The 20,216-nt window shown below is 41.9% G+C and overlaps 1 pseudogene; it reads left to right on the top strand.

The window, feature by feature from the left end:
• The first annotated feature begins 4,439 nt into the window (after positions 1–4,439).
• On the top strand, positions 4,440–19,873 carry LOC114052745 (annotated as a pseudogene).
• The last annotated feature ends 343 nt before the right edge of the window (positions 19,874–20,216 follow it).

Genomic DNA, 20,216 nt, shown 5'->3' with positions numbered 1-20,216 from the left:
TTTCTTTCTTTCTTTCTTTCTTTCTTTCTTTCTTTCTTTCTTTCTTTTTTTGGCTAGGCAATGGGGTTAAGTGACTTGCCCAGAGTCACACAGCTAGTGAGTGTTATGTGTCTGAGGCTGGATTTGAACTCAATCCTCCTGACTCCAGGGCCAGTGTTCTATCCACTGTGCCACCTAGCTGCCCCCATTCATTTTCTTTCTTTCCTATACCCAATTTAAAAGGAAAAAGAAAAACACTTGTAATAAAAATGCGTAGTCAAACAAAACAAATTCCCACGTGTCCATATCCAGAAATATATGGCTCATTATTCATCCTGACTGTATCACCTCTCTGTCAGGAGGTGAATAGCATGTCGGTCTTCTGGAATCATGGTTTATCATGGCATTAGAATTCTCAAGTCTTTTAAAGTTTTTTTGACTTGACAGTGTTGTTATTTTATCAATTATTTCTTGGTTCTTCTCACTTTACTCTGCATCAGCTCATACACATCTTCACAGATTTCTCTGAATACATAAATTTGTCATTTCTTATAGCACAATAGTATTCTATCACATACACATATCATAGCTTGTTCAACCATTTCCTAACTGATGGTCTTTGCTTTAGTTTTCAGTTTTTTGCCACTACAATATTTTTGTGCATATGAGCCCTTTTCCTCTTTCTTTGATTGCTTTGGGGTACAGGTCTAACAAAGGTATTTCTAAGTCAAAGGACATGTGCAGTTTAATGACCTTTTGCTCTCTAGAATGACTGTACCATTTCACAACTTTACCAGTAGTGCATTAATATTCTTGTTTTCCCACAGCTCTGCCAACATTTGTCATTTTCCTTTTTCTTCTTCTTTTCTCATCTTTGTAGGGCAGTATCAATGTCAAAGCTTCTGACACAAAGTTTGAACCTATGATTGGTGGATGATACTGGACTTTCTAGGTATTACTGGATAGCTATATTCAGCCTCTGTTTTTTTGGCTAAAGTAAAATCACCTTTTTCTCCTCCATCCTGACAGAGACTTGCTGGTTCCTAAGTATCCTCCTGATGAGGTCTAGAGGTTAGGGGTGCTAGAACCCAAAGATCACAATACGTGGGTCCTGCCCGAAAGAATTCGACCCAAGCCTTCTTTCAGCCCAAAACAAGGTTTTTTGAAGATTCGCCATATTAGCTAGTCTTAAGGAATCTGAGAGTCTGTGAGCTATTGACTAGATTGTGAAAACCTGAGCAGTGTCTAGATTATAAGAATCAGAGCATCTTAATGGAGATGGGACGGACCTTATATACAGAAAGACTATGGGAGGGATCTAGGAATGGCCAAGTAGTCTATGAAGTTATAGACCCTCCAGGGGTGGCCAAGGGAGAAAGGAGCCCAGCTAGGATTAAGGGTGGGAAATGGCCTGGGGCTATAGGGAGGTAAGACAAAGGAAGGCCAGGCTAGGTTAAAGGTAACAAAATTGAGAGACTGGGTGTAGCCACAATGAAAGGCCAGTTGATGGGATTCCAGCCTCAGGCAAAAGTCAGAGATTTGACCTAGTGGGAAACTCCAGGGTTTTTCCTTTCTGGGGTCCAGATTCCAACCCCATGACTCCCAGCTCTAAATTTGTGATCCTATAATACTGTAATGTGCGGTGTCTCACAGGCATACTGGAGTTCTATGCCAGGAGGAGACAGCATTAGCAGTAGCTAGCCTTGGGAGGCAGGTGACCTATTATTCTTGGTTACAATTCAAAAAGGGGTCAGTTAGCCATAGGCTGTAAGAAACTGGGCTGGGGGTGTGGGCTGTGGGGAGGGAAAGGAGGAAGCAGGAAGCTATATGCATAATGCAAACGACCTTCTCTAGCATCCTTCAGCAGGGGAGCCTGAAAGAATAAATAAAAGACCACTGCAGACCATCTGGCTGGGTCACAGGGCCTGACACTGGTTCTCTACCCCTATCTATCATATATCTTTCTATCATCTGTACGTCTATCTGTCTCTGTCCCTAGCCTTTTATGTATCTATCTGTGTCTCTATCTCCGTCTACACAGTGGATTGCTGTCATACCTTGCGATGACAGCCGGACATTGTGTCAGGAGTCTGCTAGGTTGTACCATACAATAGAATTCTGACTGTTGGGGAGCTGGATCCACACGATGGCTGATGGACAGCCAGCAGCATTTGGCTGGCTGAGCACAGCTAACATGCGTGCTGCCTGCCAGGCTTATTATGCTATTTGCCCATCTCTATTTACAGTGAGGGAGCTGTTCGTCAACCCCCCATCCTGCTTCTTTCTTTGGCTGGTTTCTCTCCCCCCCACCCCATCTCCTGTGTCTCTGCCATCCACACCTACACCCCCACCCCCCACCCCTCACCATGACCCTACTGCTTTGGGAAGGAGAGTAGCCTGAAGTTCTCCTGTGGGGAATAGAATCTCTCTGCAAGAGAAGACCTTTACATATTCTTGCTTGAAGGAAGACACTCTAAGTTGGGTAGCCAGGAACAGGATTAGAGAAGCTGGAAGAATAAGCCTCCAAGAGGTGTGCTGTATTTGGCATTAGGGCTTGGCACTCTGTGAGGGAGAAAGATCAGAACCCAGAGATTCTCTGTACAAACTTCCCAGCCCTTGTCTTTTCCTTTGGGCATCCTTCTCCTGAGCCCCCCTTCCCCCCTCCCCCCTCCCTATGCCAATTTTTTCAGTTTTATTTCCTCTTCTCTGACAAGACCCCATACCACAGCAAGGGCAGACAGAGAGGCCAACTTCCGTTCCCTTAGGAGGCCCAACTCCCGGAAGGAAGAAGCCCCTTGTGAGATTTTGAGGGAGTTAAACAGCTTGGAACAAGGGAGGCTGAACTCTCCAGCAAAGTACTGGACTCTGGGGTCCCCCTATTGTTCAGATGCTCAGGACTTTCCAGTGGGTACATATCAGCCCCTGACAGAAGCAGCAGATTGGGGTTGGGGGGTAAGGGAAGGGAAGGAAAAAGAAAGTCATAGAGAGCCAGAGATAGTAATACAGTATAAAAACTTCCAATGTGGTGAGCCTGGCTACCATTCAATCATTGTTTCTTTGCCTTTAGTCTTTTCCCTAGTAAGGCTTCCCACTTCTCTTTTATTGGGGTGGTGGTGGGGCACCCCTTGCTTAGGTTGGGTGTGGTAGTCCTGGCAAACTGGACAGGCAGAAAAAAGGTGTGTGTGTGTGGGGGATGGGGGAGTGGGGGAGTGAGTTCTGTGACCTCAGGAATCCAGGGAAGGCGGGCCATCACAGAAGGAATGGAGTAGTAGAGATATGTAATCAGCCTCATCGTGGCCTTTTGTTTCTGGTCTCATTACACTTTAAAGCCATTTATTAGTTCATCCCCAAAGTACCCCAGGGGGAGAAGGGAGGAGGAAAAGGAAGAAGAGGGTGACCTTATGACTATCCCTATTTCACAGAAGACGACTCTGTAAGATCTAAAGAGATTTACCCTGGGCTATGGGATGAGTCACTAATGGAGCAGAGAGTTCATTTAACTCAACCCCATAACTCAACTCAGATAATGGGGATAAGAGGCAGCTAAGTGGCAGTGACTGTAGTCTGGAAGACCTGAGTTCAAATGCAGACACTTTTAATAGCTGTATGCTCGCCCCAGGCAAGTCACTTAATCTCTTTTAGCTTCAGTTTCCTCACCTGCAAAATGGAGGTTGTAATAGTAATAGCCCTCTCCCCAGAAGAAAAGGGCTTTGCAAACCTTAAGGTGCTATTAGTCTTAGTTTTTGACAGAAACTTTCCCTTAGGGACCCACTTTGCCTTCCAGGAGCTGGAAAGCTGAAATGTCCACAGGTAACAAACAAAAAGTGGAAGTGGAAAGAGGGTACTCCAGCACTAAGCTAAAAGGCCTTTTAATTTCCACTTCCTCCCCACTGGCCCACGCCCCCACTCATGGAGATCTTGGGGCTTAGCAACAGAAGGGGCTTTAAAGCTCATCTAGTCAAACAACCCCTTTTTACAGATGAAGAAACTGAGACTCTGAGTGGCTGAATTTACTGGCCCAATGTCACACTGGTATTAAATGCCAGATCCAGGATTCCCACTTCAAATGTACAGCTGTTTCTCATTAATTATTAGTGAAGAGGAAGAGGAAGAGGAGAAAGAGAAGAGGAGAAGGGGGAGGGGAAGAGAAGGGGGGAGGAAAAGAAGAGGAGGAGGTGAGGGAGGAGGAGGAGGAAGGAGAGAAAAGGAAGGAGGAGGAGGAAGAGGAGAAAAGCCCTTTTGCAGATGGCTGGGTACTCAGCCTGAGACTGAAACTGAGCAGGTGGGGGCTAACCCCCCAGCCATATTTCATCATTGAAGGGGGGTGCCCCGGGAGCCTGCCTTGTCAGGCTCACCTGGCTCCATCGCTCGTGACAAAAACCGAGGTTTGGGCTGATCGGACTGTAAATCAGTCCTTTAAACCGCCCTCCCTGTGATTAGATGGAGGTCAGGAAAGGACAATGGGAGTCAACTCAGCTGCCCTCAGACCTATAGGTTCACAGCCTGTCGGGGCCAAGAGGAGAGAGCCCGGAGCCAAAGCCTCCCAGATTCAGAGCTCCACCCTGGAGTGTGCAGGGTAATCCCTGGGATCAGCAGGACTAGGGTCACTAGAGGGTCAGCGCTGACACAGGGCTAACCAATCAAGCAAGGCCACCTGCATGTTTAAATTCATCTTTTGCAGAGGGAGGGGGCAGCGAGCTCGGAGGGGGCTATGCGGAGACAGGAGATGCCATTTTCCAGGGTTTTTTCTTTCTCTTTCCTTCCCCGTTTTCACTGCTGCTATTCTGCTCCTGCTCTTCCTATCTTGCTTACAGGCAGATTTGATTCCAGTATAGTTAGGCAACACACAAGAAACTATCAAATACTCATTTTGGGTGTGTATGTGTCTGTCTTTAAAGGCAGATGCATGGGCAGAATTTTCCATTGATCCAAGGATTGGAAATGGAAGGGCTCTTGGAGGTCTTTTAATCCAGCCCCTTAATTTTTATGTTTGAGGCCACGAAGTCTCATCGAGGGTAAGGGACTTGTCCAAGGTCATAGACCCAGGTTCTCTGACTCCAAATCCAACATGCTTTTCATTGCGCTTGAATGGGGAAGCATGCAATACACATTGTCTGCCACATGCTAGGCACTGTGCCAAACTCTGGGGATTAAAAAACAAGAAAAAGCCAGTCCCTGCCCTCAGGGAGTTTAACATCTAATGGGGGAGGGGGAAGAGAAACAACACGTAAAGAGCTATGTGCAATCAAGCTGTCTTTACATAGTAAAAATGCAATTGAATCCAACAAACATTTAAACTCCTACTCTGTGAAGGACACTGGTTAGGCACTGGCTATCCTCAAGGAGCTCATGGCTCCTGTGGACATAGATAAAGATGTTCTAAGGGAGAGTGCTGTTCATCCTTAGCTCTCAAAGAGGACCAAAGACATCGTGAGGGAAAGTGAATTGGATTTAACTGAGGCAGAGCTGTGCAAAGTCATCAGCCTCACTCTCTCCTCCAGGCATCAGAGTCCAATGGCAAGACAGGACTGCTAGTGATGGCCCAGGATGCAGAGGCCTCAAGAGGAGACAGATACATGTCAGTGGGTAAAGAAGATTTAAAGTGTTTGAGGAAAATTCGGGGGGGGAGGGGGATCACTTTCAGCTAGGAGGAGCCAGGAGAGGCTTCAGTGAGGAGGCAGCACAGATTTGAGATGGTCCTGGAAAGAGGAGAAGAATTATTATTTTTTTTTTTAAATTTTAATTTTATCTTTTTAATTAACAAGGACTTATTTTTTCTCTTTCCCACAACCCTTTACCCAAGGTGAAAAACAAACAAAAGAAGGAAAAAACAAACAAACAAAAAACCTTGCAATAATATGACCAAGCAAATAAAACAAATTCCTACATTGGTCATGTCCAAAAATGCATGCCTCATTCTGTATCTTGAGTCCATCACATCTCTGTCAGGAGGAAGGTAGTAGCACATTTCATCATCAACACTCTGGAATCATGGTTAGCCACTGTACTTATCAGTTCTTAAGACTTCAGAATTGTTTATCTTTATGGTATTTTTATTATATAAATGATTTTCCTGGTTCTGTTCACTTCACTCTTAATCATTACATACAAGTCTTCCCAGGTCTCTCTGAAACTGAAGTAGGGAAGAATTCTGAAAGGCAGCAAAGAAGAGGGAGTGCTTGCAGGAATAGGGGATGAGGTGTGTCCTGTACCAATGGATGTAGGTTGCAGAAGGTGTATCTGTTTCAAGGAACTGCAAGTTTGGTTGGAACCTAGAGTGAGAGAGAGCAGGAAGGTAGAATAAGACCGGGAATATAGGTTAAAGTCTCTGATGGGGGCTTTTGAGTGCCAGGCCAAGGAATTTGTAGCCTATATGATAGACCACAGGAAAGTAGTTACTGAAATTTCTTGAGTGTGGGCATGCCATGATTAGACCTGTCTATGTGTTAGGAAGATTATTCTGGCTGCTGTGTGGAGGATGGATTGGAGAAGGGAGATAGGGAGGCAGAGAGGAAGAAGGGATACAGATAGACAAGAAAAGAGGAGATGACAAATACAGTCTGATGGAAAATTCTTGCCTGTGTTCTCTTCTTTTTGGTTCATAAGAATTACAGAATCAATTCACTCTAGTTATACCTATCAGTGGTTTGTATATCAATCTTTTGTCCATCATATAACTGCTATTTACCTTTGAATTAAATTAATACATTATGCATAATATTAAATTGAATCTTGAAAGTCTCTTTTTTGTTTCTGTTTTTGGAGGCTCAAAAGCTATATTCTTCTTTTTTTTAATGTAAGAAGGATCATTCACTAGCATTCCAAAAGGTAGAACCTGGTAAGCTCACTAGTCTGGGAGAAAACTGAGAATTCTTTGGGATTCTGGGCCAGAGGAAAGTAAGGCCATTGTTACCCCACCTTTCATGGTTCCAGTTTTGTTTAGGAGACTAGTTTTCACCTACCTATGGAGAATAGGTCGTAGGAACTGTCTTGTGTTTAGAGATCCAACATGGCACGATCTCCTTTTTCCTACTGGTCATGCTAATGATTAAAATAATGAAAATGAAAACAACAGGTTTTTTGTTGTTTTGGGAGATTTTTTTTTTCTGGAACAAAGAGGATCATCATCTTCCTTCTGGGCAAGAATGAAATAGAGATGAAAATGACATTAGCCAGGGTGAGATCCTAAAAAAGACGAAATGCTCAACACTTCCCAGGTCTGAATTGGACTGGATGTTTACTAGCATTTAAGGGCCTGAGGAAAGCTGAAACACTGCAGGGTAACACACACACGTGAAAAATGTGAGGCAGACTGGAGAAGCCTGGCAAATAAATACCACCTGGTGTCAGTAATAAGGTACGTGCTTTGAGTTTTAGCATGGGGCTGTAAAACTTGACAGGATCAGTTTTACACATTGGACTAGAAAGAGCCATGTGGGCATTCCAGCTGGGTTGTTTCTTTCTTTCTTTTTTTTTTTTTTTCTGGATGGGAGGCAATCTGGTCTGGTGAATGGGGAGACCTAGGTTCAAATCCTGCTCATAAGACTCAATAGCTTGTGTGGCTATCGGCAAATCACTTCATCTCCTGGAGTCTCAGTTTCTTCTTCTGTAAAATGGGGATGATAATCCTTGTGTGAATTACAGGGTCCTTGGGAGGCAACTTTACATACCAATCTGCAAACCTTAAATAGCCATAGAAATGCCAATTGTTATTATTGTCCGGCTGTCCAGCCTAGGACAGAGTAATTCTACAACACTGAATAGACGATAAAGAAAACAGCGAAAAACACATCCCAACAGGAAACCACCCACACACTGTACATTCCCTCCCTCCTCCCTTCAGATCTTTTGTGCATGTCATGTAGTGGTAGTTCCCTGCATCATCCCCCATGTCTTTCTTGAGATAAAGGTGCCTTTGGCTGAGAGCCAACTTTCTGTCCCTGGGACCTTGAGTCTCTAAAGGCCACACAGAATACAAGCCTCTCCCTGATTCTCAGGCTTCTGAGGTCTTCTGAATCTTTGTGTTCCCAGGGTGCTGATTTGTCTGACATTTTTTTTTTTCAGGCAGTTCTTACTGCCCATCATATAGTGTGTGTCCACAAAGATGGATACTGCCCCTTAGAGCTCAGGCAGGCCACCCTGAGTCTACATGGTCAGCCTGGCTAATTAAGATGGTTGCATTTAAAAAACAAACACAACCAGAGTTGAAGGCCAAGGAGAGAGAGTCTTCAGTTTCCAGGAATAAACCAGGCATTAATTCCAGTCAGGTTTAAATAGAAGTTAAGTGGTAAAAGAGAAAGACGGACAAAACTGAGCTTATTCTACTGTATACAAAAGATTTTTAATCAGACCCAAGAAAGTTCCTTTGTCTTAACCTTCCCTCTCTTGCTACAAAGTCCCCTGAATTAACCAAAAGGAGAGTTGGGGAGGGGGGAGAAGAAACAAAAACCCCAAACCCCACTTTCCAGGAGGTCCCTGGTGAATCTGTGCTGTGGACACTGTCATAGTCTGGGTCCTCTAGATAGCTCCTATTAAATGGTAGATTCCCCTGGAAAGTGTGGGGGATTTTTTGGTGGGGAGGAAGGGGTATAGTGTGTGTGGCAATGGGTGGCACAAAGTTACATGGCTACCATGAGCGTAACGAACTATTAAGAGAAATTGCTTAGTTTTACTGTTTCCTGAAGGCTTTGCCTTTTCACAACCTTGTAGGGGCAGTCCAAGTATACTCCCAGAAATTTGGGCCCATAGGTTGACTTGCCTGTGACAAGTAAATACAGAGCCAGCACTCCAAAGATCTTCTGATTGAAAGGTCAATCCTGTTTCCACTGTGTTGAGTTGCCTCGCCTGTCCAGTATCTTACATGCCTTGTCTTATCAGAACCTTACAACGATTCCCCAAAGTGTATTGTGCAAGTAGTATTATACCCACTTTACAGATGAGGAAACAGATGCAGAGATTTATAAAAGGTAACACAGTAGTGTGGGGAAGAAAACTTTTGTAATTAGGGGAGTTAGGCAAGCCACTTAATTTTTCTTGGCCTCATTTTCTATTTTGTGTGTGTGTGTGTGCGTCTCTAAGCACCTAGCCCCAGTGCCTGGCACATTGTAGATATTTAATAAAGGATTGTTGAGCTGAATTGACAATGAGAAGGTTGGAGTAGATGGTCTCTAGGGCTCTTTCTATGACTCCCAAGTCCAGTCCTTTCCCCACTTTGTTAGGATGCCTTTGCCTTTTTTTACCCAGGCTGTCCTTACTGCCCATCAAAAGTGGATACAGCCCCTTAGAGCCCAAACAGGCCACCCTGAGCTTAGGTGGTCAGCCTGAATAATTAAGATGGTATTTAAAACGCAAACACACACAGAGGTGAAGGCTGGGCAAGAATTCCTTTCCAGGGAGTTCAAATCTGGCCTCAGACACTTACTAGCTATGTGACCCTCTGCAAGTCACTTAACTTTGTTTGCTTTAGTTTCCTCATCCGTAAAAGGAGAAAGAAATGTCAAACCACTCCAGTATCTTTGCCAAGAAAACCCCAAATGGGGTCACAAAGAGGATGAGACTAAAGTGTCTGGACAACAGCAAAGGAAATAATAGCCTCTTGAGTCCCCCATAACTTCCCTCAGCCTCAGTTTTCTTCTTCAATAAAATGGGGACAATAATAGCATCTACCCTGGGGATTGAATCAACAAAATCAAAAGGAGATAACTAGTGAAGTGCTTTGCCAGCCCCAGGTTGGGGGTGGAATTGATGCAGAGGAGTGGGGACCCACCTTTTGTTTGCTCTTGGAGAGGAAAAAGGTGCTCCAAATTTAGTTGATAATGGATGCTCTGAGGCAGAGATGGGCTAAATATCAATGATAAACTGAAAGTCTCCTCTGAATGAAACACTTGTCTTGGGGGACCTCTAGAATGCCCAAAGCCATTATTCCTCAATATTTCTGAAACAATAGAATGAGGGGGAGTGTGAGAGTGTATGTAAAGGATCCTGGAGGGCTTAAAATCTTTCTCTGCTGGTATTCCCAGTTCTGCCTGACTGTGTAGCATGGGGTCACCTTGGGGTTCAAGGGAAGGGAGAGTGGGTTGGCTCCTGGTGGGGAAATCTGCCCACGTTCCTTACCCCAATCACGGTGATTTTCTTTCTGGCTTTCACTTGAGAAGCCAGAGTTTTACAATGGTTTTATAAATAACCATTGGCCCTGGGAAAACTGCTCACACAGAGAAGGCCAATTTGAGTTATTTTGCAAATGGTGCTTGTTTGCAAGACTGTTATCTTATTCAGTTCCTGTTCTCCTCTCTTTCCTCCCCCCCTCCTTTTTTTAGCAGAAGAAAGTAAAATCTGGCCAGGCCTTCACTTCTCTGTATTTGTAGCTTACACCTAGAGCAGCAGCAATGCCAGGCTCTAAATGGTAAGCTCTAAACTTCCGTGGATTTTTGGTTTTGTCTTCTCCTTGGGGCTCCCCCTACCCCATCCAGTCAGTTTTATTGCCAAGTCCTGTTGACCCTGCTCTTACAATATCTTTGGAATCTCATAAAACTATAAAATGCTGGAAAATTTTTTTAAGAAATATTTTCTCCAAAATAATGAAAATACAAATAAGTTTTGTTGCTTAAAGTAGAACACTTCAATGATCTAGGGAATTACAATTTTTTTGGTAGAATGCCTTGTTTTCCCCAAATTCTAGTTAATGACACCTCATATTCTTATAGTGTTTTAGAGTTTATGAAACATTTTCATTACAAGAGCCCTTCTATGACATTATTTTCCCATTTTTATAGGTCACAGGATAATAGATTTAGATTTAGAAGGGACCTCATAGGTCCTCTCACTGTATAGATTTTATTGTTCAGTAGTCTGACTCTTCAGGACCCTCTTTTCTTGGCAAAGATACTTTTTACAATACAAAATCACTGGAGTGATTTGCCATTTCCTCCTCCAGCGGATTAGTGAACAGGTTAAGTGACTTGCCCAGGGTCATGTAGCTAGTAAATGTCTGAGGTTAGATTTGCACTCAGGTCTTCTTTACTCCAGGTGTAGCACTCTGTCTACTGAACCACCTAACTATCTCCATTGTACAGATGAAGAAACTAAAATCCAGAGTGGGCTTTGCATGGATGAGGAAACTAAAGTGACAGGTCTCTCCTGACTCCATCATACCATACGTACAAACATATGTAGCACTAGTTACATGGTTTACATTTCTCATGTGTCATGTCCTGAATATGCATTATTTCTGTAGACTATCCTAACAAATTTATTGTATGTATCTAGAATTAATCTCTCTTGAATGCAATATACAAATTCAAGATGAAATGTGAGGCAGTCAGCCAATAAACATTTATTAAGCACCAGAAGGGTAAGACCCTGCTAGATGTGGCTACTCAATCGTGCTATCTGGCCAGGCTTCCTCATCCCAACCTGACCTGCCACTGGCAGGTTTGGGGTTACTAGAGAGAGAGCACAACCATGCAGATATCTCAAACTTTCTCAGGGTTCTAAGAATAACATCATTATGTGTGTCTCCATGTATAACTATGTTCTTAACATTTGCCCCTCTAGCTTCTAAGCCCCCATTAGTGTGCTTCACATTTATGTATCAGTCAGTCACAATGATGACACCATTAACTCTCGAACATAAAATATTTCCTTAAAGATAAAGCAGAAGCTAGAATAACCACTACAGTTACTTAAAACAAATTCAGGAATAATCAAACATCAGAGTCCATCTATAAACCTGAATAATGCACTCCCACTAATGTCCATAGTGTCCATGTGGGGAAAGTGAGTATACCCTTATAGAGACCTGGGAGAGAATCACATGAGTGGAAAAACCCATGTGCTCAGGGAAAGTCACAGCTCTGGATTTCATGCTTTGGTGTTCTTGGTTCTTTTGGGAGCACACTGTACCACATGAAACTGGCTTCTCCGTCAGCTGTTCCCTTTCTGGTCCTCGCTGCTAGACAAAGCTTTCCCCCTTCTGCTGTATAGCCAATGAAGCAGTGACAAGCTTTTTTTCACTTAGTACCACTCTCGATATAGTGCTGAGAAAAATATTATGTTCTTTTAGTGACAAGTGGGTCCTTTAAGCCAGAGACTGCCAAGTTCCTCAGGCCTACAAATAGCAGGAAATTCTGCTTTGTTCAATTAGCTCCAAGCCTATACTTGGAGTACAGCAGTGCTTATAGCAAAACTTTTTAGATTGACTCTTTAGGCAAACCCAAAAGTCAACACCAGACAGTTTTTTACTTAACAGGATTCTACTTTGTCCAGTCTGTTCCTATGGAGAGGGGGATGGCTGTGCCCCAACAACTGCCAGCCAATTGCTACTCATAGGACAAGTCAGCTAGCCTGGTTGAAGCAGCATGATTCTTTGAGAGAGATACAGGATATGCCAGGCAATTCAAACCAGTTCCAGCACCATCACCACCTTGACTATCCTCTCCCCTCAGAGCTTGATGCAGATAGCCTAGAACCCTGAACTCCAGAGCATTTGGAATAGCAATGTGTCCAGCCCACTGCTCACAGCTTTCATCCAGGGAAGCAGTCCCTATGGAGATGTAGAGTTGCTCCTGAAGATGTTATAGCCTCATCTATTAAAGACTCAAAAAGAAAATTCTTGCCACTGGCATCTTTGCAACCATCAAATGGTTCATCATCAGAAACCAATATGATTTTATCAGTGGAAATATCATTAAAGAAGCGGCATTATTATTTGCTTTGCTGCTCTACCCTAAGAATCATGGGACCTTTCCATTTGACTTGTAGTTGAAACCTTTTGTGTGTGTTGCTTCTCCTAATAGAATGGGAGCTCCTGGAGAGTAGGGACTGTCTTGTGTCTCCATTTGTATCCCCGGTGCCTAGTATAGGGCTTTGTACGCAATAAATGCTTAATAAATGCTTTATTTAGTCATTTATTCATTCAGCTCCATTTCTCTTTTAATTGTGCAGTAGTTGCAGAGCCTGTCTTTTGCCCTTCTGTCTCCCTCTCAGCAACCAGGCACCTCTGAGAGGTCCCCTCCTTGTCTCCATTTCAGTTTGTGGATGGTACTAGACAGCAATAAGTTAATAGGGAAGGGAAGGGAATAAATATTTATACAGCATCTACTACATGCCAGATACTGTGCTAAATGCTTTACAAATATTAACTCATTTGATCTTCACAACAACCCTGGGAGGTAAGTGCTCTTATGATCCCCATTTTACAGATGAGGCAAATAAGGCAGACAGAGGTTAAGTGATTTGCCCAGGGTCACATAGTAAGTGTTGGAGATCAGATTTGAACTCAGGTCTTCCTGACTTCAGGCTGTGGGCTCTATTTACTGCATCACCTAGCCACCTCAATAATTCATTTGTAACATTAATGATAATTGCAGTAGAATTCCCTCTTCCTATGCCTTCCAGCCTTTATTCAAACAAACAGCAGGTGCCGGGATCATCAAGCTGATGTCTTTCTGTTAGCTTACTTTCTTGCTGACTCCTTTACTTTCAGCCTCTTCACACTGGACTTTTTCTGCCACTCAGTGCCTTGAATAAAGCCTCCTAATGGCTAGTGACTCTCCTTTACCGTATGAGATAAAATGAAAGAGAAATATCTTTTGTCAGTCATGGATACAACAGTCCCCTTTTAATTATCCTATAGTTGCCAGGTATTTGATTTACAACTTTGTCAGTTATAATAACTTTTAAAACTCTAAAAATAGCCACATGCAAATAAGCTGGGGCACCATAATGCTCTGGAACCATTGTCACCTCAGCCATTCCACTGCCCTCAGAGGGGTCCTCTGGGTACATGCATCTGAAGGGCAGTTCTCCATATGGTCCTTCTAATAGTCTCTGACTCCCCTTCACAGTTTGTACAAGAAATTGTATTTCTTTTCAAGCTGATTTCGTACTTTTTCCATATGCAAAAGTTCTTTTTTTCTGCTCTTCTCATCAACCAATCTGTTTCCATATGAAAGGGTCAATACCTTACACATGTAATTTAATAACACCCTTAAACTTGAAGACAAACTAACTCCCTTTCCTCCTAGAATTCTAGAGTCAGAAAGCCTCAATTAAAAAAAAAAAGGAAAAGGGAATTGGAAACAATTTTTCCTTCCTTTGATCCTTTCTTTACACTTCTATTTGTACTTTCTACATTTTTCACTTTCTCTTTTGTGCTGATTATTTACATGTGTTCCTTAATAGATTTTAATCACAATGAGGGCAAGGAACCTGTCATTCATTTAAAAAATTTCCTCCTGTGTGACTTAGCTGAGCGCTCTTAGAAAATAAGAGGCAAGTAAAAAAAAATGTTTATTAAAGAAAGGATGGATTCTCTTCTCAGAAAAAAAAGATAAGGTGATTGTATTAAGTTCGCTTCCTGCCTTAAATCAAGCAATAGAAAGGAAGAATTAGTTACCTGTTTGCTCTTTCTAACTCAATTCTAACTCACACTTCCTTCCTTCCTAAAGCAGAGACCCAGTTCACTTCTTGTCTTCTCTCTTTTTGTGCCTTTGCTCCTCCTTCCCTGAAATGGACCTCTCATGTCCATTTGTTGGTCTTTCCTTTCCTTTGGAGGCCACTTCCTTCATGAAACTTTGCTAAAATGGTTCCCATGAAGCCTTTGTTTTTGTATGGTGGTATGTTCTTGATGAAAGGTTACTTTGTTTTGCCTGAGGTATCATGGGCTCTTTTAGCATCACATTTGAGGATGATTTGTTCAGTTCATACATTTGTTCAGTTCATACATGGTCAGTTCATACTCCTGAGCTATGCCTTTGGATTTGGCTTTTTTATTATTTGAATTCAGGTCTTCCTGACTTTAGGGCTAGCGCTCTATCCATTGCATCACCCAGCTGCCCCTTGTTTAAGATGGAGACAAAGAAGCCTGTTGAACAAACAGGAACTCTGATTATGCATCCACATGAGGTCCTTACAGGGAACTACGTACATCAGAGAACCACGTTACCCCAGAAATGGTAGTGGGTGGAAAAGGGGGAGGAGTTACTGGGCCAAGCTGGGAACAGTATGAATAACAGCCGACAGCAGTGGCAGAGCCTGGACCTAATGTAGGGGCTCTTTGATAATACCCAGTCCTTAGACAATGTTTCCCACGTCCATAGGGGGAATTGCTTGACAACACAGAACTCTAGACCAAGTGAAGAATTGGATTGAACCAGTAGAAACCTGAGCCAAGAAGCAGTAAAAGACAGAGCCATATTGTAGAGAAGCAAACCTGGGCTTCTACATCACTGGTACTGTGTTACATAGCCTGTGTTGGGTTTGGGGTTGGGATCAGCTCTTCTCTAGCAACCCTGAGTGCTCCCTCCATGCAGGTGGTCTTAAGCCCAGGGTAGTATTTTAAGTATGGGGACCCCTGAGGTAGGTGGGGTGCTCTCTAGCAGGGGAAGGAGAGTTGTCTTAACTTGAGTGTGAATCCTATGTGGGTTTACACTTTTTTGGGAGGTGGTATCACATTAAATTTGCAATTCAGCCTGCAATTTGAGTTTCCAAAGGGGTGACTGACTACTATTCTTAATATCCTAGCCAGGGGTGGGAAACCTGTGGCCTCGAGGCGGAAGGTTCCCCACCCCTGGTCTAGTCAACGGTGGGGAAGAAAGGAGAGAAAAATCTCCTCTTCATTACGTCCCTTTCTCCCTCCTCCCCTTACCTCCTTTCTGCTTTCTGGAACATGCACAAGGGTAGGTCTCCTCAATTCTGAAACTAATACTTGGAGTCTTCTACCAACGGATTGGTGAAATCCCAAACTGACTTGATGTTTTTCTACAGAGGACAAGAGGCACATCTGAGTTTCTCAGCCAATTACAAGATGTTTCCTGTGCAGTATCAGCTGTTTTTTATCCAGCGACCAAAGCCTTATCGTCCTTTGGATTTTTTTCACATGTTGCAGGTTGTAAAAAAATTCCTTAAACATCTACTACTTTGTGATTACAATCTGGCACTGTTTAAGTGATTGATTAATTTTGTGACTGGTGGATGATGGAGGTTGGGTGATGGAGGAACCAAACTTCCCTCTCTTACACTTGACATCTTGCGATTACATTCTGGATTTTCTGATCACATTAAATGAGGTAGGGCTTGAAATCTCCTCCCTTACATTTGAGTGTTTGTTGGTCTAAGTGCTCATTTGGAACCTGAAAGCCCTTCCATTTTTTCAGCAAAGACCTAGACATGACCCAAATTCTGATGTTCCAGAGGGAAACCTTGGGTGGAAGCACAAAAAAATAGTGTGATTATTGTTTAAATTGTTGAGATTGAACTCAGTTCACATAAACCCAGAGTTTTGGTTCTGGGTCATGGATTGCATTTGTATTCTCTTCAGCTCTATCACATTGCTTTGCAAATAATAGGAATTTAACAAATACATTTTTTTTTTTGGATGGAGGAAAAGAAGGAGGGAAGAGTCAATTACTACCAATTCTGGAAGTCAGAGGCAGAGCTGGGACTAAGGAGAAGACAAAGTAGCTAAATGTCTGGGGCACAACATTAAATGGGGAGCAATTAGGGACACAATATTACTTTTTATAAATTCATCTATCTTTAATGCCAGAAATTCTGCTCTCTGTGACACAGAGGCATTCATTTTGTGTTGTCATCATAGGCTACATCAAAGCCTTCACATTTCTTGTGGCCAGTAACACAGGAGTGAAATTTTCCAGCCTACCTAGGGTATACAAATGCCCTGTGCCAGCTTTGCTTAAAAGAGTTTGGCTTTCCCTTTCAATTCAGCACGCATTTTTTAAAATAATAGATTTTCATTGATGTCTTAGTTTTTATACAAGGTGTTCCAAAAGTCTTAGACTCTTAAAGTTTTAAACTTTAATACCTTTAGAAGTGTAGAAGCTACATTTAGTCAGTCAGTCAATAAACATGTCTTAAGTGCCTATTGTGTGTCATACATTGGGGATATAAAAAGAAACTCATGAAAAATCCTTTGAACATTTTATACTCATTTAGTTTTGTGAATTTTGAATAATAAAAGTTTAATTTGAACAAGATGAGGGCAGCCTGTGATCGATTATGCATTGCATGTGAAATAGTTTCTGGATGACACTTTCTCAGACAAGTGGAGTGATAGAGGAGGTCCTTGTGTTTGGCTGCATTGGTCACCTCACCTATCTCCATTAGACTTTTTCTTGTAGGTTCACACAAAAGCTATTACGTCTGCATCAAACTTGGGATGATCTGAAGGCTAGGATTACAAATGCAGTCATTTTAGACACTGGGCAGTAGCTGATAGAAGTTTTCACAAAGTACAAAATTTGAGTAGAGCAATGTACAGGACAAAATAGTGGTTAAGTTGAATTTTAATAAGAAACATCCGTGTACTAAAATTTTTTTAATGTGGGGGGTTTGTAGCATTTATACTTCTGTAGTTATAGTTTCCCCTTGTATCCCTTCTTTCCACCAGTGTCATCTCATAATGGAGAATTTTTTATTTTTTAATGCTGAGAAAAAAAGTTCAGCAAAACTGATCAACATATTGGAAAAAAAATTTCTTTGGGATGTTCCCCATCTGTGTACTCCCTATCTGCCAAATGACAAGGCACATGTAATGCTGGCCCTGGAGTCAGGAAGATCTGAATTTAAATCACATGCTCACTAACTGTGTGACTATTGGTAAGTCACTTAATGTCCAGCTGCCTCAATTTCTTGAACTACAAAATGGAATAATATAGTACTATCTCCCAGGGTTGTTGTGATGATCTAATTCGATAATATCTGTAAAGTGCTTAGCACAGTGCCTAGCACTGTGCCAGGTACTTGATAAATGCTTATTCCCTTCCATTCCTGTATGCTTTCACATTTACTTTTGATTGTTTTGTGATTGTTCTTAATTTATACGGTATCAATCATTGCATCAATTGTTTTCCTGACTCTGCTTGCTTTACTTTGCATCAGTTTATGTCTTCTGTGCATCTTTGTATTTATCATGTTTGCTGTTTCTTAACATTACAGTAATATTCCATTACATTCCTGTACCATAATTTGTTTATCCTTTCCCCAATCAGTGGACATCCATTTTGTTTCCAGTTCTTTGATACCATGAAAAATATTGCTATAAATATTTTGATGCCCATGGAATTTTTCTTTTTATATGCTAGGTGGTATAGTGGATAGAGCTCTGAGCTTGAAGTCAGGAAGACCTGAATTCAAATCCACCTCAGATACTTCCTAGCTATCTGACCTTGGGCATGTCATTTAACCTCTGTTTCCCTCAGTTTCTTCATCTGTAAAATGAATAGCACCTTCCTCGCAGGGTTGTGAGGATCAAATGAGATGATCATTGTAAAATGCTTAAGACAGTACTTGGCACATAGTAGGTGCTTTACGAATGTTGTTGTTGTTATTATTGTCAATGACCTCCTTGGGGTATGTGCTTCACAGCACCAGTCACTTTATCTGTCTAATTCCAAATTATTTTCCAGTATGATCATGATCATACCAATTCACAGCTCTAGGAACCATGCATTACTGTGCCTGTCTTTCCTTAGCCCTTCCAAAATTAACCATTCCCATCTTTTGTCACCATTGCCAATCTGCTGGGTGTGAGAGGTTGTTTAGATTTGCATTTCCCTTATTATCAGCGATTTCTACAAATCTCTAATAATAAGAGAAATACAAATAAAAATTTCCCCCAAGAGCATGTTTATTCTTTCATATGATTATTAATAGTCTGTAATTCTTCTTTTAAGAACTGTTTATTCATATCCTTTGAGCACACCTTGATTGAAGAATGGCTTTTGGGCTTATAGAGTTCTGTAAGTTGTTTATATCTTCTATGCATTTTTGGATGGCAAACCTTTATGAATTTTTTCCCTGGGCCACTTCCCTTCTTATCCTAAATGGGTCAGTTTTTTTTTTTCAAATCCAGAAGCTTTTCAATTTCCTGCAATCAAAATGATCTATTTTATCTTTTGTAATTGCCTCTAGGCTTTATCTAAGAATTCATCCCCTAGCCATAGCTGTGAAGGGTATATGATCTGCTTGTCTTTTACTTTTTATGATGTAAACTTTAATATTCAGGTGACAATTTTTAATTTATTATGGAATATAGTATGAAATGTAACATACATTTATTAAGAACACATTATATGCACAATAATATGTTTAGTTCAAGGGACACAGAGACACAAAGAGAAAAATAAATCAATTTCTTAAGGAGCTTACTTTCTACCGGTGCGGGGGGTGTAATATGTACCAAGATTAGTGAATATAAGGTAAACTAAAGAGAGAAAGGAATAATTCTGGGGTTCAAGATGGGTTATTCATAGTGGGGGTGGCAACTGAGAACTGAAGAAAGAGGATTCTGAGAGACAGAGATGAGGAGTGAGTGTGTTCCAGGCATAGGGACCAGATTGTGAGAATTCAGAGAGATGGGGTGGTAAATTATCAAGTTCAAAGGATAGCTAGTTGGGCAGTTTGGCAGGGATTAGTATGAAATGAGACTGGAAAGGTGCTTCAGAGCCTTATTTTAGAGGACTCTAAAATGCCAGGCTAGACAATTCTCTCACCCTTCCTTTCTGACCTGGTCCTGGGCAGAATAACTCCCGCAAAGAAAGGTGGAGAGAAAAAAAAAAGGACATTCTGCCATCAATGAGGTGGTGATCAGAGAGTATACCATCAACATTCACAAGAAGATTCATGGAGTAGGTTTCAAAAAGTGAGCTTCTCCGGCTCTAAAGGAAATCTGCAAATTTTCCACGAAAGAAATGGGAACTCCAAATGTATGCATTGACACCAGATTCAACAAAGCTGTTTGGGCCAAAAAGGAATAAGGACTGTCCCATGCTGTATCCTAGTGTGTTTATCCAGGAAATGCAATGAAGATGAAGATTTGCCCAAAAAGCTGTATATGTTGGTTACTTATGTGCCTGTCACCACTTTCAAAAGCTGACAGACAGTCAATGTGGATGAAAACTAAATTGAACTTCATTTAAATAAAGTTATAAAATGTAAAAAAAAAAAAAATGCCAGGCTAAGCAGTTTGCATTTTGTAGGATAGGCAAAGGGGAGTTGCTGAAGATTTTTGATTTGCTATGGTTAGACCTCTGCCTTAGAGAGATTCTTTGGGCAGCTCTATAGAAGAGAGGGGAAAAATTATGGAAGGAGACAAATTTGGAGTGTGAAGGAAAACAATTTATTATAGTAAGCTGGAGTGTGAGGCAATAAGGGCTTACAAATTGGGAGAAAGGGATAGATATAGCTTGTAGAAGTAGAATCATCAGGGCTTGCCAACT

This window comes from Vombatus ursinus, unplaced genomic scaffold (assembly GCF_900497805.2).
Source record: "Vombatus ursinus unplaced genomic scaffold, bare-nosed wombat genome assembly UNPS02014809.1, whole genome shotgun sequence".
Lineage (NCBI taxonomy): Eukaryota > Metazoa > Chordata > Mammalia > Diprotodontia > Vombatidae > Vombatus > Vombatus ursinus.
The sequence above is the reverse complement of the archived record's forward strand: the minus strand, read 5'-3'. Positions and strand labels throughout refer to the sequence as shown.